The sequence below is a fragment of the Ursus americanus genome, chromosome 5, assembly GCF_024610735.1.
Source record: "Ursus americanus isolate L20-20 chromosome 5, mUrsAme1.1.p, whole genome shotgun sequence".
Classification (NCBI taxonomy): domain Eukaryota; kingdom Metazoa; phylum Chordata; class Mammalia; order Carnivora; family Ursidae; genus Ursus; species Ursus americanus.
This window is the reverse complement of record NC_142131.1, coordinates 13,934,108-13,950,204: the sequence shown is the minus strand read 5'-3', so window position 1 is coordinate 13,950,204 and position 16,097 is coordinate 13,934,108. Positions and strand designations below refer to the sequence as shown.

Genomic DNA, 16,097 nt, shown 5'->3' with positions numbered 1-16,097 from the left:
AGTTATGATATTGCATCTTTAGGGGTTGTTCGCTCCCCATTTTCTTTTTGCCGCCTTTTACCCAAGTAAACCTCTCTGTAATTTATAATCTAACCTCATTTTGCCTTTTACAGTTCATGTTTTCTTAATTTTATTGGGGACACGAAGCACATGCTTTCTAGTATTTTCTTCTATTTCCTATACAGTAGGTTACTTTTAAATTTTGCTTTTTTTCTTCTTGAATGTTGTCTTCAATTTATTATGCCATAAAGTATTTTTATAACCCCATTTCAGTATTTTTTTCTCCCTGCTTCTCATTTTTTTGCGAGCAGTGGATTACCCATGTTTAGTGTTTGCTTACAGACTGGTAGGTTAGACCCCAGCTTTCTGCTCTTAAGCTTGACTACAGCTTGATACCAGTTATGTTATTGATTCACAGATCCAACTCCCACAGCCCATGAGGAGGAAGAAATGAGGTGGACACTGGATGGTCCCACAGAGGGATGTTGACTGTGTCCTTTTCCCTCCATATTTAGTGAAGTCGCTGTGCAGGTGTCCGATTTCTGGGTCCAGCTTTCCTCTCCTGTCTGTTTCTTAGCCAACTTGCCTCTGCTTTATATAAGCTGCACCCGTGCCCTGCTTCCCTCCCAGCTGCAGTCCTACTGCTTTGGTATGGCCTCTGTCAGAATTCAGGACATCAAGAAGCACTTCTTTCAAATGCCAGTGTTCTACCTCAGTGAACTGAAGCTTAAGGGGTTTACTCCCTGCTGTCTTAGACCCCCCAGCCATCAGATATTGTCCCTCCAAATAAGTGACTATGCACCAGAGAATTTGAAAGTATTCCTTGGTGACTGATCATATTCACTTTTTATCTGATAGACATTATCTATAGCTGAAACCCCTCTAAGTTTCTCCTTTGTGAGTGATTATCTTCCTGGTTTCTAATTTGAAGGGGACTTTCTCTTGTCTTTTATAATCCTTTTAACATTTCACTGGAAATCTGAGAATGGGGTGTGGAGTACCTGTGCTCTGATTTACATATCCGGTTCTTTAACTATCACCTGTTTACTAGAACAGAGCAGACATTCAAAAAAATGGCTAATGACCGAACAAAGAATGAATACCATCTTGAGCTTGAGGGGTACTAACTGTCTTTATGTGACTTTTTAAAAAAAGATTTTATTTATGTGAGAGAGAGAGAGCACAAGCCAGGGGAGAGGCAGAGGGAGAGGGAGAAGCAGACTCCCCGCTGAGCAGGGAGCCGGATGCTGGGCCCTATCCCAGGACCCTGGGGTCATGACCTGAGACAAGGGCAGATGCCTGACCAACTGAGCCACCCAGATGCCCCTTTATGTGACTTTTTTATTATTTTTCTATATGTTGAAAACTGTTTCTTCGCATTTCTAGATATTTCACATGGCAATAATGACAATCAGGTTCTGATTGAAAAATTCAGACTGCTCCTGAAGTAAGTCCAAATATTTATTCCTTCATTTGTAAAATAAATTTTGCCTGCATTCCTTCAATATGCTTTCCCTGTGTGAGGCCCGTCAGTTAGAAGGATGAATAAAATGTGGTTCCTACCGTCCTATAGGAACCTCACATTATAATATGATAATCTACTGGCAGTAACTGCTTTTCTTTTTTTCCAGGTCAAACATCAGAATTTTTTTTTTGAAAATAGAAGTACTCAGGATAATGAAATGTCTTTTTCTCTCTGGCACTGGAAGCCTTATTTATTTGAGTAAATCAGTGAAGGAATTATTTTACCAGGGGCTTAACAAGACATTGGGAGAATGTTTATCTCACTAATCCTGGGGTAATGGAGGAAGAATTTCCTCTCTTTTATAGTTCCTAGACTTAGTGGAGTCAGGAAAAGTTAAATTTGACTGAATTTACATTTTATTTTAAGTATTTTTTGTTAAGTATTTTTTTGTTAAGTACATATTTCATTTTATTAATAACTGGAATCAGTGTGCAGTCATATGTTTATTTTAAGTATTGCTATATTCTTATTCACATACATAATAGAAGACAAACTATAATTTTTGCCAACTGGAAATAGAGACATGCATCCTTCAGAGCCAGGCATATGGCTTTATCAAATGTAACAGACATCTGTGGATTTTGTCTGCTCAGCCTCAAAGATTAAACCTTTTTTTTTTATTTTTTATTAAATTACCCTAACTTTTTCCTATTCCATCTTGTCTTGGTGGGGTTATCAATTGAGGTTCCCCCTTACCCAGTGCATGGGAGCATGATTCAAGCTATGCTGCCCACATTGCCGTAAGACGTAGTCCCTTAGTTTCTCTACATTGATCCCTAGAATGACATAGTTCTGTCCTCCAATGCCTGATTATGAAGCATATACTTCAATTCTGTGAGCTGTCCTGTATATTTCTAACAAATTTATTTTGACTCAACTTTCCATTATTTGCAATACGAAAATCCTGATGGATAGAGAGACAAGATTTCAGTAAAGTTCCAAACATTGGAATTCAGTAATATTCTAAAATTTTAAAAATTGTTTATTTTTTATAATAATAATATTTTTTATTATATTGTGTTAGGCACCATACAGTGCATCCCTAGTTTTTGATGTAAAGTTCCATGATTCATTACTTGCGTATAACACCCAGTGCACCATGCAATATGTGCCCTCCTTAATACCCATCACCAGCCTATCCCATTCCCCCCCTCCCCTCTGAAGCCCTCAGTTTGTTTACCAGAGTATAGTCTCTCGTGGTTCATTCCCCCTTCTGTTTACCCCCTCTTTCTTCTTCCCTTTCTTCTCCTACCGATCTTCCTACTTCTTATGTTCCATAAATGAGTGAAACCATATGTTAATTGTCTTTCTCTGCTTGACTTCTTTCACTTAGCATTATCTCCTCCAGTCCCGTCCATGTTGCAGCAAATGTTGAGAAATGTTCTTTTTGATGGCTGAGTAATATTCCATTGTACATATGGACCACATCTTCTTAATCCAGTCATCCGTTGAAGGGCATCTCAGCTCCTTCCACGACTTAGCTATTGTGGACAATGTTGCTATGAACATTGGGGTGCATATGGCCCTTCTCTTCACTACGTCTTTATCTTTGGGGTAAATACCCAGTAGTGCAATTCCTGGATCATAGGGTAGCTCAATTTTTAACTTTTTAAGGGACCTCCACACTGTTTTCCAAAGTGGTTGTACCAACTTGCATTCTCACCAACAATGTAGGAGGGATCCCCTTTCTCTACATCCTCTCCAACAATTGTTCCTGCCTTGTCAATTTTTCCCATTCTGACTGGTGTAAGGTGGTATCTCAGGGTGGTTTTGATTTGAATTTCCCTGATAGCTAATGATTTTGAACATTTTTTCATGTGTCTGTTAGCCATTTGTATGTCTTCATTGGAGAATGTCTGTTCATATCTTCTGCCCATTTTATGATTTGTTTATTTGTTTCTTGTGTATTGAGTTTGAGAAGTTCTTTGTATATCTTGGATACCAGTCTTTTATCTGTAGTGTCATTTGCAAATATCTTCTCCCATTCCGTGGGCTGCCTCTTAGTTTTTTTGACTGTTTCCTTGGCTGTGCAGAAGCTTTTAATCTTGATGAAGTCCCACAAGTTCATTTTTTCTTTTGTTTCTCTTGCCTTTGGAAATGTGTCATGAAAAACGTTGCTGTGGCCGATGTCGTAGAGGTTGCTGCCTATGTTCTCCTCTATGATTTTGATGGATTCATGTCTCACATCGAGGTCTTTCATCCATTTGGAGTTTATCTTTGTGCATGGTGTGCGAGAGTGGTCAAGTTTCATTCTTTTGCATGTAGCTGTCCAATTTTCCCAGCACCATTTATTGAAGAGACTGTCTTTTTCCCACTGGATGTTTTTTCCTGCTTTGTCAAAGATTAGTTGCCCAAAGAGCCGAGGGTCCATTTCTGGGTTCTCTATTCTGTTCCATTGGTCTATGTGTCTGTTTTTGTGCCAGTACCATGCTGTCTTTGTGATCATAGCTTTGTGGTACAGCTTGAAATCCGGCAATGTGATGCCCCCAGCTTTGTTTTTCCTTTTCAACACTTCCTTGGCGATTCAGGGCCTTTTCTGGTTCCACACAAATTTAAGGGCTGTTTGTTCCAGTTCTTTGAAAAATGTCACTGGTATTTTGATCGGGATGGCATTGGAAGTATAGATTGCTCTGGGTAGCATAGACATTTTAACTATGTTAATTCTTCCGATCCATGAGCATGGAATATTTTTGCATCTTTTTGTGTCTTCTTCAATGTCTTTCAAGAGTGATTTGTAGTTTCTAGAATATAGATCCTTTACGTCTCTGGTTAAGTTAATTCCGAGATACAGTATGATTTTTGGTGCTATTGTAAATGGAATGGATTCTCTAATTTCTCTTTCTTCAGTCTCATTGTTCGTGTATAAAAATTGTTTATATTTTACTTTGGAGTGTATTTTCTTACTCCTTCTGAATATGGTGCTCTATTGTTCTGAGAAATTATGTCAAGCAAAATAATTAAACCATAGAAGGATTATCTGACACAGAACAAGTTGGAACATGTAAAATGATGGAAATAAGTAACTCTGATCCTGGTAGTGTTCTTTAGAGAAAACTCATTATTATCACCATCAAAATCATATGTCAGACACTGCACTTAGAGATTTACAGATATTGTTTCTAGTCTTTATAGCAAGTTTGCAAATAGTGTTAACCCCATTTTATAGATGGGAAAGCTGAATGTTTGAGACTTGTTTGTTAGCAGCTAATGACAATTTTAGCTCAGTTCTGCTCACTGCAAAGCCTGTACTCTCTGTACAGTGACAGACTTTGGCTTCTTAAAGTGTGAAATTCTTTGTTTCTGTGCTTGGGATGTTAAGTTGTAATTTTTACATGATGTTTATCCTTCTTTTATTAAATATTTATTGAGTGATTATGTGGGTAAGGTCCCCATGTATGTATGTAAATATAGCCTTGGGGCATATGTTTTAAGGAGTAAGGATGACAAAATAGCATGTAGAAGGTTGTCTTTCTTTTGTAGATTATTTCAATTTTATCTAAAATATGTCTACCAGGCAAGGGCAAGGATAATAAGTATTTCTCATTTTTGTTCAGAAAAATCCACTCACAATTTATTTTTTTTTAAGATTTTATTTATTTATTTGACAGAGAGAGACAGCCAGCGAAAGAGGGAACACAAGCAGGGGGAGTGGGAGAGGAAAAAGCAGGCTTCCAGCAGAGGAGCCTGATGTGGGGCTCGATCCCAGAATGCCGGGATCACGCCCTGAGCTGAAGGCAGACACTTAATGACTGAGCTACCCAGGTGCCCCTCACTCACAATTTATTTTAAATGACTCCAGAAAACTCTTTTTTCTTATTCTCCTAATCCCAATCTATGCTATTCATCTAACATACATTCATACTGTGGTGTGTTTGGGAAACTTTCTAAGTTCTAGAGAACTAGTTCTAGTTCATTTAATTTTAGGGTATTACTATGCAGTAAGAATACAGAGTATCACTGGAAACTTCTAGAAAATAGATGAAGTCCCAAATATACCAATGCTGCTATTAATGTTTTAGGCATACTTGTATAGTGCCAGAGATGAATAGCTAGAATCACTGCCTGTAAGGGGCTAGAATCTAATGATTGTGTAGAAACTTTTATAGCATCTGTAGCCAAATCTGACAACCACTTTATCCTTATCTTTTGTAACTCTCATAATAAGAATTGTGCAGAAAACTATACAATTAAATATTTTCCCTCCCCTCATTCTCACACTACTATCCCAGTTCAGTAATAGAAGGGAAGAGGTTAAGTATGTGGCCTCATTGACAGTAGAACTTGCTTTGTTTGTGCAGAAGAAATTTTCTGTGTGCTCAGAGATATCAGTGTTTGCTTTCCATGTAATGGAAAAAACCATAAAGGTAATGAGTAGACACTCTGGAAGCTAAAATGCCAAAGAAGCATAACCAGGCTTTGGTTCTACCTATGCTGGAGTGTTTTGTATCTTCAAATTCATTACTAATGATTCATTTTATTTTAAAGACTTGGTCTATGTGAGGTTGTATTAGAAGAATCTGTGCAGTTAGGGGGACTGTAGTATTTCTGTGGAAAATTAAACTGATGAAAAGAACAAAGCCAATTAAAAAGTGTGAATACCCAAATAAATGATTCAGGACAAAACAGGCAGAGCAGTACCTAAGTGTGAGCTTATGTTATCATTAAGCAGAGTGGCAGAAGGTTCGAAAGTGGTTAGAGTTGGAACATTCTGACCATCAGTGTCAGCTTCCTGAAAACAACAAACTTTATTTTTCTCATAACTGGTTTAGATATAGTAAAGTATCCAGTCTCCTTTTTATTTCCTTTCAGACACTTTCTGATGTGGTGGTGGGTGGAGATCAGTTGCCTTATAATAGAAAAACAGGTTATAGCTAGTTTTATGTTCCTTGTTCTGTCTTAATCTCTTTGAACTCCTGAGGTAGCTAGCAAGACTCTCACTAGGCTTCTATGGGAGAACGAGCGCTCTGTGTCCACTGTGGGAACCAGGCTGAATGTGAGCATATCCCAGAAGCAGCACTAACTGCCCTTTGGATTAGAGATCTTCATGGTGGAGGTGGCTGAACTAGAAGCCCAGGCACTCAAAGCACCTCCCCAAACCACAGCATCCCAGGTCATTGGTTTTAAACCTGGCTGAGGTTTAAAAATTGCAGACTCCAGGGTTCTAGCCAAATATCCCAAATGAGCACATCCAAGAGTGGATTCTAGAAATCTGCCTTCTTAACAAATAATCTGAAGATCAGCTAGGATTCCAAGCTACAATTCCAAGTCCTTTGTGAAGAAGAAATGACCCTCCCTCCTCACTCCACTAGCATGATTGCTTTCGTGCATAGTGAGAGAGCAGGCACCAGTGTGTTTTAGAAGAGTGAGTCCTGTGTTTGGGACAAGTGTCTCAGTACATCCACCTTTTTAAAGACTCCAGCCTCCCCTCCCAAACTGCCAGCTTTACTGGGCAGTAATCCGAATTTGACATTTTCATCCACTTTCCCATTTTCTGGCTTGGCTTTGCCTTGGTCAAATATTTAGCAGCTAGAAAAGTGACTGGGTACCTTAAAGATAGATATTGACATATAACAATGTCAGTAATTAGTGGAGGTTCCAGAAAATGGAAGTTTACTGATTAAAGTGCCAACACCCTTTATTAAAGTATTAAAACTCCTCTGCTTTCAGAAACAAAGTATTGGACATTTGTATTTTTCTTGACGATTCAGAATTGTCGTTAAAATGTGACTTCTTGGGGTGCTTGGGTGGCTCAGTCGGTTGAGCCTCTGCCTCAGTTCAGGTCATGATCCCAGTGTCCTGGGATCGAGTCCCACATAGGGCTCCCTGATCCGCAGGAAGTCTGCTTCTCCCTCTCCTTCTGCCTGCTGCTCTCCGTGCTTGTGCTCACTCTCTCTCTGTCAAATAAATAAGTAAAATCATTAAAAAAATAAATAAATAAAATATTTTTTTTTTTACAGTGCAATGCACTGTTTAAGGAAGCTGTTGGATAAGGAAGTAGATAGGTCAGTCTCTCCTGCAATTTTTATTTTGTGTTGTTGTTACAGTTTCAGTTTGCCTCTGTGGTCCCACTGACTCTGCCTTTCTGAGAAACAGCTGCCTCCGTACTGCTGTCAGTACGTTTGCAAGGGCAGTATACATCCCTTCATTTTTGTTCCTAATCTTTTGCAGTACCAAATAGCTGAATTGCTTAGAACTAGATCTTAATCAGAACAAGCTGAATTCTGGGCAGAGAGAGTTTTGGCGGTCTCTCCTGGGAGTACCTGTCCCAGCTTTGGCAGATGAATGTCATAACATATGTTCTGGCTTCCCAGAAGGTTTTGTTTACACATTTACTTTGTTTATTGGTGTATGGCTGTGTTTCAGGGGACTCTGAGTTGTTGGAGAGTTTAGTTCTGAGTAACTGAAGAGTTATTGTCTATAGCAGAAAACTTGGAGTGAGCATTTGTTCACATGTGCCAGCATATTCATTTTTAACCTGATCATGGTTGAGAGAAAGGTTGAAAATGCCTGGTTGGAAGGTGGAGCAAACACAGTCAAAACATTGATTTTTTTTTCCTTCCCTCTTAGGATCAGCGATGCTGGATCCTGGATTGTACCGGGAAGGGGACTTGACTTCTCTCCTTCCTGTTATTTTATTTTGCCCCCAGAAAATCACTTGGCAGCTGTCATAGCCACACAAACCCTTGGCTTGTTGGTAGCTTAGGAAAATACAGGCCTTTTCTGTTTGCTGATAATCAGAGCAAAGAAGAGCACCTGCTGGGTTATCTTATGGGAGCAAAGAAGGGCTAATGCCCAATCTCCAGAGAAAGCCGCCAATTCCCTGGCTCTTCTCCTGGGCAGGTAGTTTGGTGCCACTGAGCAGCTGTGTGTAGAGACACACTGCTTGGGTCCAAGAGGAAGGATGTTCTTGGCTTTCAGACTCAGCCCGCAGTAGCCCTTTGGTGACGACAGGCGGGGCCACTCATTCTAGGGGACAAATTCACCAAAGCAAGTGATCTATCTTTATATCTTTGAGGTCAGTGACAAGGGCTTCCTCCTGGTTTTCTGCTCTTTGCCATTAACACCATAAACTTACCTGCCAAAAATGGTAGATATGACCATGAATGCTTAGCTTCTCCTTTATTTTATTTCTCTCTCTACGAATCTTACCTCTCTCTTAATCTCTCTCTCTCTTTCTCCTCCTTTGCTCCTTATCCTTTTGGATATTTCATTTAACTACTTGATCACTTGATGCACATTGGCTGTGTTTACAGAGAGGAAAAACTGTTTTAACAGCTCATTGGGCTTTCAGTGTCTGTAGTCAGCATGGTTCAGGCCTAACTAAATGGGATGGTATCCATGGTGAGAGGTGCACAATGCACCAGGCCTTTGTGCCAAAGGGAGATGAAACATGTGTCATCTATTTGACCATGTAGGAAGTCAGTGATTTCAAAGTTCCAATCCTGAGTTTATCATTACTGATCAAGACAAGAATCATAATAAAATAGAATGAGAATTTTTCAAAAAAAGTGGCAAAATGGGATAAAGCTCCAAAAAGACTTAAAAATAAAACTAGATAGAAAGGGGTTAGAATAAAAAAATACTTAATAATTAATGTTTGTTTAGTTGTAATGTCACTGACTTTTTGTTTTAAATTATTAAGCAGTGAGTTCACCTTTAAAGGACAAATTGTAAATCCTAACAATGATCTACAGTGAAGTAATTATAATGTGCCAACCTGTGCATATTCATAGTGTAAAAGTTGGAAACCTTGCAAAAGAGATGTTTTGCTTTTCAAGTATGGAATGGGTATGTGGCTTTTTAATTTTGTTATTTGATTTATTGTGAAAAATTATTGCCTGCTTATACTTTGAGATTTTCTAATCTGTGGGCCTCCATTCATTTATTGGTGGGAGAAGATTCACATTCCTGTTAGGTCTTCTCTGCCTTGTAAAGGCAATTACAGCTATTTGTAGAGAAAGGCTGGCCTCATAACTCCTCACCATTTTATCCAGGGACTAAATATTTACTTTTGTCACATAGCTGCCATATGCCATTTTAACGTGTATTAGTCCAGATTTGTTTTTCACAGGGGTTACATTTACAGATAAAGATAAAACGACATTGAATGTAAAGGAAAAAAAAATATTACTAAAGAAATATTCAAAATACATAGGGCATTTGCCCTTATAATTTATGGTTTAATTTTATAATGCCTGTAATTCATTTGCAGTTTTATTATGATCCTTAGGTGGGTATGCCTTTTGAAGCCAGATATAGATTAGGCACAGAGAGTATCATATGTTCATCAAGGGACTCTGAAGTCTAATTGCTGAGTTACATTCTGGCATCACCCTTAGCTATATGATCTTGAAAAAACTTTTTAAACTTTCTGTGCCCTTTTTCTCCTTTAAGAGGGGAAATAATAATACTGCAGTTCTCATAGGGTTATTATGAAATTATAGATCAATTTAAAGCATATATCTCAGTGCCCAGCATGTGGTAAGAATGCAATAAATGTCTATAACTATTGCTTAGATTGTCCTAGCTGCAAATGAATCTCTGTATAAATTCTGACAAATGATACAACTCCAAAATTAACTGATAAGTCAGTAATGTTTGGAACATGGCTTAATGTAGCATAAAAGTTAGGCTGATTAAATACAATAAACAAAGCAAAGCAATAAAATCCATTTCACAGGCATTCAATAATTATTTGTTGTGTTAAAGGAAACTGGGTATTAGTCATTAGGAACCCATAGATTCATAGACTTTCTGGGTTGGGTGTGGAAACTTAAGTAAATATCACCCTTTCTAATTGCTTCATTCAGTGTTTTCATCTCCTCTACCATATTCCCTTGGAGTAGACATTCATCCTAATACTTGAGCCTCTCCAGTGATGGCAACCTATTCATGAGGAGCCAGTTTTGATTACTAGAAAGATCATTTAGGTTGGGCTGACAGTCTGCTTCTTTTGCTTCCATCCATCCTTCCGAGTGTGGCCTTGATAGCTCTTCATATATAAGTGGCTCATATATTTGAATATATTTTCGACATTCTCCATTCCCTTCATTTTGTAGACATAAAACCCCAGGTCCTCTAAACTGTCTCAAATGACATGATTTTTGAGTTCTCTATTGTTACGAATTATGAACTTTGGAACTGAGCTTATTTCAGTTAGAAACTGGGTTTAACCATAGTAACAGGGACTACCAAACTAGAGGCTTAGAACAGAAAGGGTTATATTTTACTCTCACATAAAAGAAATGCTGTACTAGACAGCTCAGAGCCAACATGGTGACAGCAAATTCTTCAGGGTCCCAGGACCTTCTGGATTTCTTCTGCCATCCCGAAGGCATGGTTTTCATCCTCAGGTTTTGGAGGTGACCATTTAGATACAGCTGCTGTGTTCCTATTCTAGAGACAGGAAAAATTAGAAGGGCCTGATGCAAACAGGGTGCATACCTCCTGAATCTGCTTCTCTTGGACACGTGAATAGCAGCTTCTACTTCTTCTTGGGCAGAACTATGTCACAGGCTCAACTTTAATGTGAGGGAGGCAAGGAAATGTAGTTTTCAAGCAAGGTTTCAACGCTACCGTGAATAAAAGGAAGATTCAGTAGGAAAAAAGGGTAGACTACATGTGAGGTAGGCAACTGGCAGTCTGCATCAGGACATTCTTGGAAAAATCTCCTTCTGAAGTATAGTCTCCCCACTTCAACAACAGTCTAGATATGAGATGACCCTGAAGAGTAGAACAGGACTACATCTGGGTGGAATTTTGACTTCTAGAAAATGGTACCAATTAAAAATACCAGAGAAAAAGTAGAGAGCAGTCCTAACTTGGGCAGAACTGTGTTTATCCAACTCATTTAAGCTCAGAGCCAGTAATCTTAATATTTACCAAAGCTTCCTACCCCTTGAGAACTGAAAGCCTGCTCTTTCCTGGACTGTTTTCTGCTCTACACTATAACCAACAACTCATGTAGTAGATCCAAAAACCAGCCTCTAAGGTTGTGCTTTACTAAAATGCCTATGAGTAAGTGGCATAGTGGTAAAGTCATTTTAGGAAGATATATGTCAGTGAATGAAGGTCTTTATGATATGTGTATTTGTGCCAAGATATTCTAAGAAATTCTTCTAAAGTAGAGTCTTGCTGGGATAGATAGCACCTAGGAAATTTATCTAAACAACCTTGCTGTTAACTTCTCTTTTTGTCCAAACGATTCCAGATTTTACTGGAAGGGGGTGGAACAAAAGCATAGTTGTACTCATTGAGAAAAACTATAAGTAAAACCAAAGAAAACACATGCTTACTCTATAAGGAGTCCTGGAAACTGCAGTTGGTCTCTGAAAGTGAAAGGAGTTGAAATAAGAAGATTAATTGATATATCACAGACTTCAGCCAATACCTTTCCGGCTACAGAGAAGCTCATACCTAGCTAGCTCAACTGTGGTTCATAGCCAAATGTTGGTGGTAGTAACAAGGGCCTTCTTTTTGCCTATGTTTCATGAGTACAGGTAATGTGATTAGTAACTGATTTTATCCCCCCAAACTTGGAGAAAAGCCTCCCTTGGTTGAATCTGAGCACTTTAGCCAGAAAATGGTCTCAGCACCAAGAATGCCAACAACTAACATCAAGGCCAACTTAAAAGAGCATACTCTTGTTTTCTTCTTCTTCGTTTTCAGGTTAGAGTTGAAATCCTACAACCTGTTACCTACCTAGTTTCCGAGCACCCATCTTTCTGAAATAGGACTGGAACGTAAAAGTACAATCCAGGAGTAGGTAGATAAATGCCGAGTTGTGTCTTGTCTTCCTATATTCTCACTTGACTCTAATAAAATTTTATCTGACAGTCACTGAAGGCTTTTTTTTTTTAAGCAGTTTTTACATCATCCCCAAGGAAGAAGTGGCAAAAATATAATTAAAAATATGATTACTAATTTCATAAAGGTAATGGTAACTTTGATGAGGTAGGAAAAAAAGCCCAAGAATGCCTTTTGTTTTTGCCTTATAATCATTAGGCTGTGTTCTCTGTGAGCTCCAGTTACCATCATTCATTCATACGTTCATGTATTCATCTACTTAATAAATGTTACTCATTTACCTATTACCTACTATATGCATGGAATTGTGCTAAGTTCTGAGAATATAAAAATCTGTAAAAAACTATTGTTGTCCTTATAAAACTTATGATCGACTACTGAGAACCTAACTTTAGTATTGTATTGTAGAGTTCTTCAAGTGAACAAGCATTATAACAATTTTTTTCTTTTTTTAATTGAAGTATAACTAATATACAATGTTATATTTGTCTCAAGTGTACAGCATATTGGTTCACCAATTCTATGCATTACTTAGTGCTCACCACGATACTGTTACTGTTACCAAACAACATTATTACAATATTATTGACAGTATTCCCTGTGCCATACTTTCCATCTGTATGATTTATTTATTTTTATAACTGGAAACTTGTACCACTTAATCCTTTTTATCTATTTCGTCTGTTTCCCTACCCATCTCCCTTGTGAAAACCACCAGTTTATTCTCTGTATTTAAGAGTCTGGTTTTTTTTCTTCTTGTTTGTTTACTTATTTTGTTTTTTAGATTCCACGTGTAAGTGAAATTTTATATGTGAAATTTTATTATAGAAACTTAGTTGAAGTTTGATGACTGTTTTTAGTATCTTTCAGTATTAATAATGTTCTGATATAGAGTACTGAAACACAGACATTTCATTCAGGTTGGTTTGTGCATTGTGGATCTGAACTATTGATTAAATGGGTTAAATAGAAATGGCAATTAAATTTGTTGGTTGTTGAACCTATTTCTAGTACTATCAGAATGACTGGAGTCTGACAGTTAAGATTTGACCCCTTTCATATGCCAGCTGTTATGGACTTCATAAAGACATAGGAAATGTGTATTTCAAAACAGCAAATCATATTGAAAGGATTACTTAAGAAAATGAAATCATGTCTCCTGTATTCTAAAGAAGTCAGATAACATTTTTTTATTTTTAAATAACTAAATATAGAGACTTTTGTTTTCCTTTAACCTTCTTTCCATTTTACTTCTCATTTCAAAGTAGATTTTGTGGTGGTTGCTATCTCTTTTAATATGGCCTATTGCGAGAAAGTTTTCTATCCAGTGCTAAAAACACAGAAAATAGGGGCGCCTGGGTGGCTCAGTCATTAAGCATCTGCCTTCAGCTCAGGGTGTGATCCTGGCGTTCTGGGATCAAGCCCCGCATGAGGCTCCTCTGCTGGGAGCCTGCTTCTTCCTCTCCTACTCCCCCTACTTGTGTTCCCTCTCTTGCTGGCTGTCCCTCTCTCTGTCAAATAAATAAATAAAATCTTTTAAAAAATAAAAAATAAAAAAATAAAAACACAGAAAATAGGGACATGGTCAGTAAATGTTATTTCTCTTTACAGGAGGCAGAGTCACTAGTCTACGCTAGTCTACACTAGTGACTCTCAAGCCTGGCACATACCAGGGCCACCTGGAAAGCTGGTCAAGTACACACTGCCTGGTCCCTAGGTTACCCAGAACCATGGGATCTCTGGGAGTAGGGCCCAGACTTTGGCATTGTTTTAAAAATATTCCTAGGGGATTTTAATGTGCAAAATAGCTAGAAACTCCCACTTCTGTTGGAAAGCAAAATAATCAAATTATGCTAATTGGCACTAAAAAGTGAATGGCTTATAGCCTCATTTGAATTTCCAAAATCAATATCTAACAGAGATTCTGATCAGTGTGACAAAGTATAATGATGACATTCAGGTAAGGACAGAAAATATTTCAAGCGGGAGAGTCTTTTTTTTTTTTTAATGATTTTTTATTATATTATGTTAGTCACCATACAGTACATCCCCAGTTTCCGATGTAAAGTTCGATGATTCATTAGTTGCGTATAACACCCAGTTCAAGCGGGAGAGTCTTAAGCATTCCTTAAATTTCACCACTTAGATGACTATCCTACCTAGCTTAAACAACCGCTTTGCATATGTGGCCCTGGCTTTTAATTCAGCTTCCTAAAGTCACATGTGTTAAACACTTATCTGATGCCAGTATTTGAGCAGATTTTTCCTAAAACTGAAATTTGTAGGAATGTAAATATGTTTGATTGCCCAGAGCCTTAATTGTCCATCTATCTTTGTCCCTTTATCATTAGAGCTATTCCTATTCAGGAAAAATAAAATGGACACCCTAAAACAATCAGTGGGACATTAGAGCATTTGAAGCCTCTTTGGCTTTTTCAGGTATTTTTTGCTAATATAGAAGGGGTTGAGTATCTAATTATCTAAATATTTCTTGGATTTTCTAGTTACTTAGAATGTATTCTACTTGTTACATTTCTCTGTGTACTAACTTCAACATTTATACATTTCTAATTGGAATGCCTGTACTCTCTTTTATGGGTTGGTGGTAATGCCTATTTCATTTCTCAAATTCTTCAGTATAAGATGTGTGGGCAGTGTAGTCAAAGAGCCAAATTAACATTCTTGTTTAGCTTCCTTACTAGCTGTGTGATCTTAGGCAAATCATTAACCTCTCCAAGCCTCAATTTTCTTATCTGTGAAACAGAAATGAAAATAGTTCCTATGTCTTAAGCTCGTTATGGAGTTTGAAAAAGATAATGTAAGTAAAGACCATGCCACTGCCTGCTAAATATCATTACCATTATTGCTTTTACTGCTATTCAATTCTTTGGAGGAAAAACAAAGTTGAAGGAAAATGAATAATTGCTTTGGAGATAAGGATTTTTTTATGGGAAAAGTTGCACTTGTCCCTATTACAAGTATTTGAAATATAATAATTTCAATATCTGAAATCTCAGATCAAGAGCTATAATAGCATATTTTATCTCAAAGGAATGCTATAAAATTTCATCTGTTTGGTTATATGCATAATCAAAGTCATTTTACCTGCCTCCAACACTTTATAGGAGAAGCTAGGAAATATGTACCCACTAGAAAGAAGGAGAGAAATGCAGTTTCCAGCAAGTCACAGCAATTCCTTGGGATTGGGGTGGGATGGGATGGGATTGAATCAGTAAATTGTTGCTATATACTCGAATTCTTTTTTTTTTTTTTTGAACATGGCCTCCAGTCTTTATTTGAATGTTAGTAGATAGATTTTATCTGTGAACTAATTCAGGGTGAGAGACGAAACCTTGGGGACAGCGTGTACAGAGAGTTATGATCTTCCAGTCACTTTACAGAAATGTTCATGTGTTCACCCTCTCTGTCTTCTTTCTCCAGAGCACAAAACTGCTACAAGATCTTCCTCAACTTACGATGGGGTTACATACCAATAAACCCATTGTAAGTTGAAAATGTCATAAGTCAAAAATGCATTTTAAACTATTGAACATCTTAGCTTAGCCTTGCCTGCCTTAAAGTGCTCAGAACACTCACATTAGCCTACACATGGATAAAATCATGTAACACAAAGCCTATTATTATAATAAAGTGTTACGTATCTCATGTAATTTTTTGACTACTGCACTGAAAGTGAAAAGCAGAATGGCCATATGGGTATAGAGTGGTTGAAAGGGTTTGGGTTGTTTGCCCTCATGATCGTGTG

The 16,097-nt window shown here is 37.7% G+C and overlaps 1 long non-coding RNA gene across 1 annotated transcript in view; it reads left to right on the top strand.

Annotated features, from left to right (window-relative positions):
- LOC148110039 (uncharacterized) overlaps positions 1–16,097 on the top strand; it is a 322,676-nt gene that overhangs the window by 281,016 nt on the left and 25,563 nt on the right. The window lies entirely within an intron of this gene.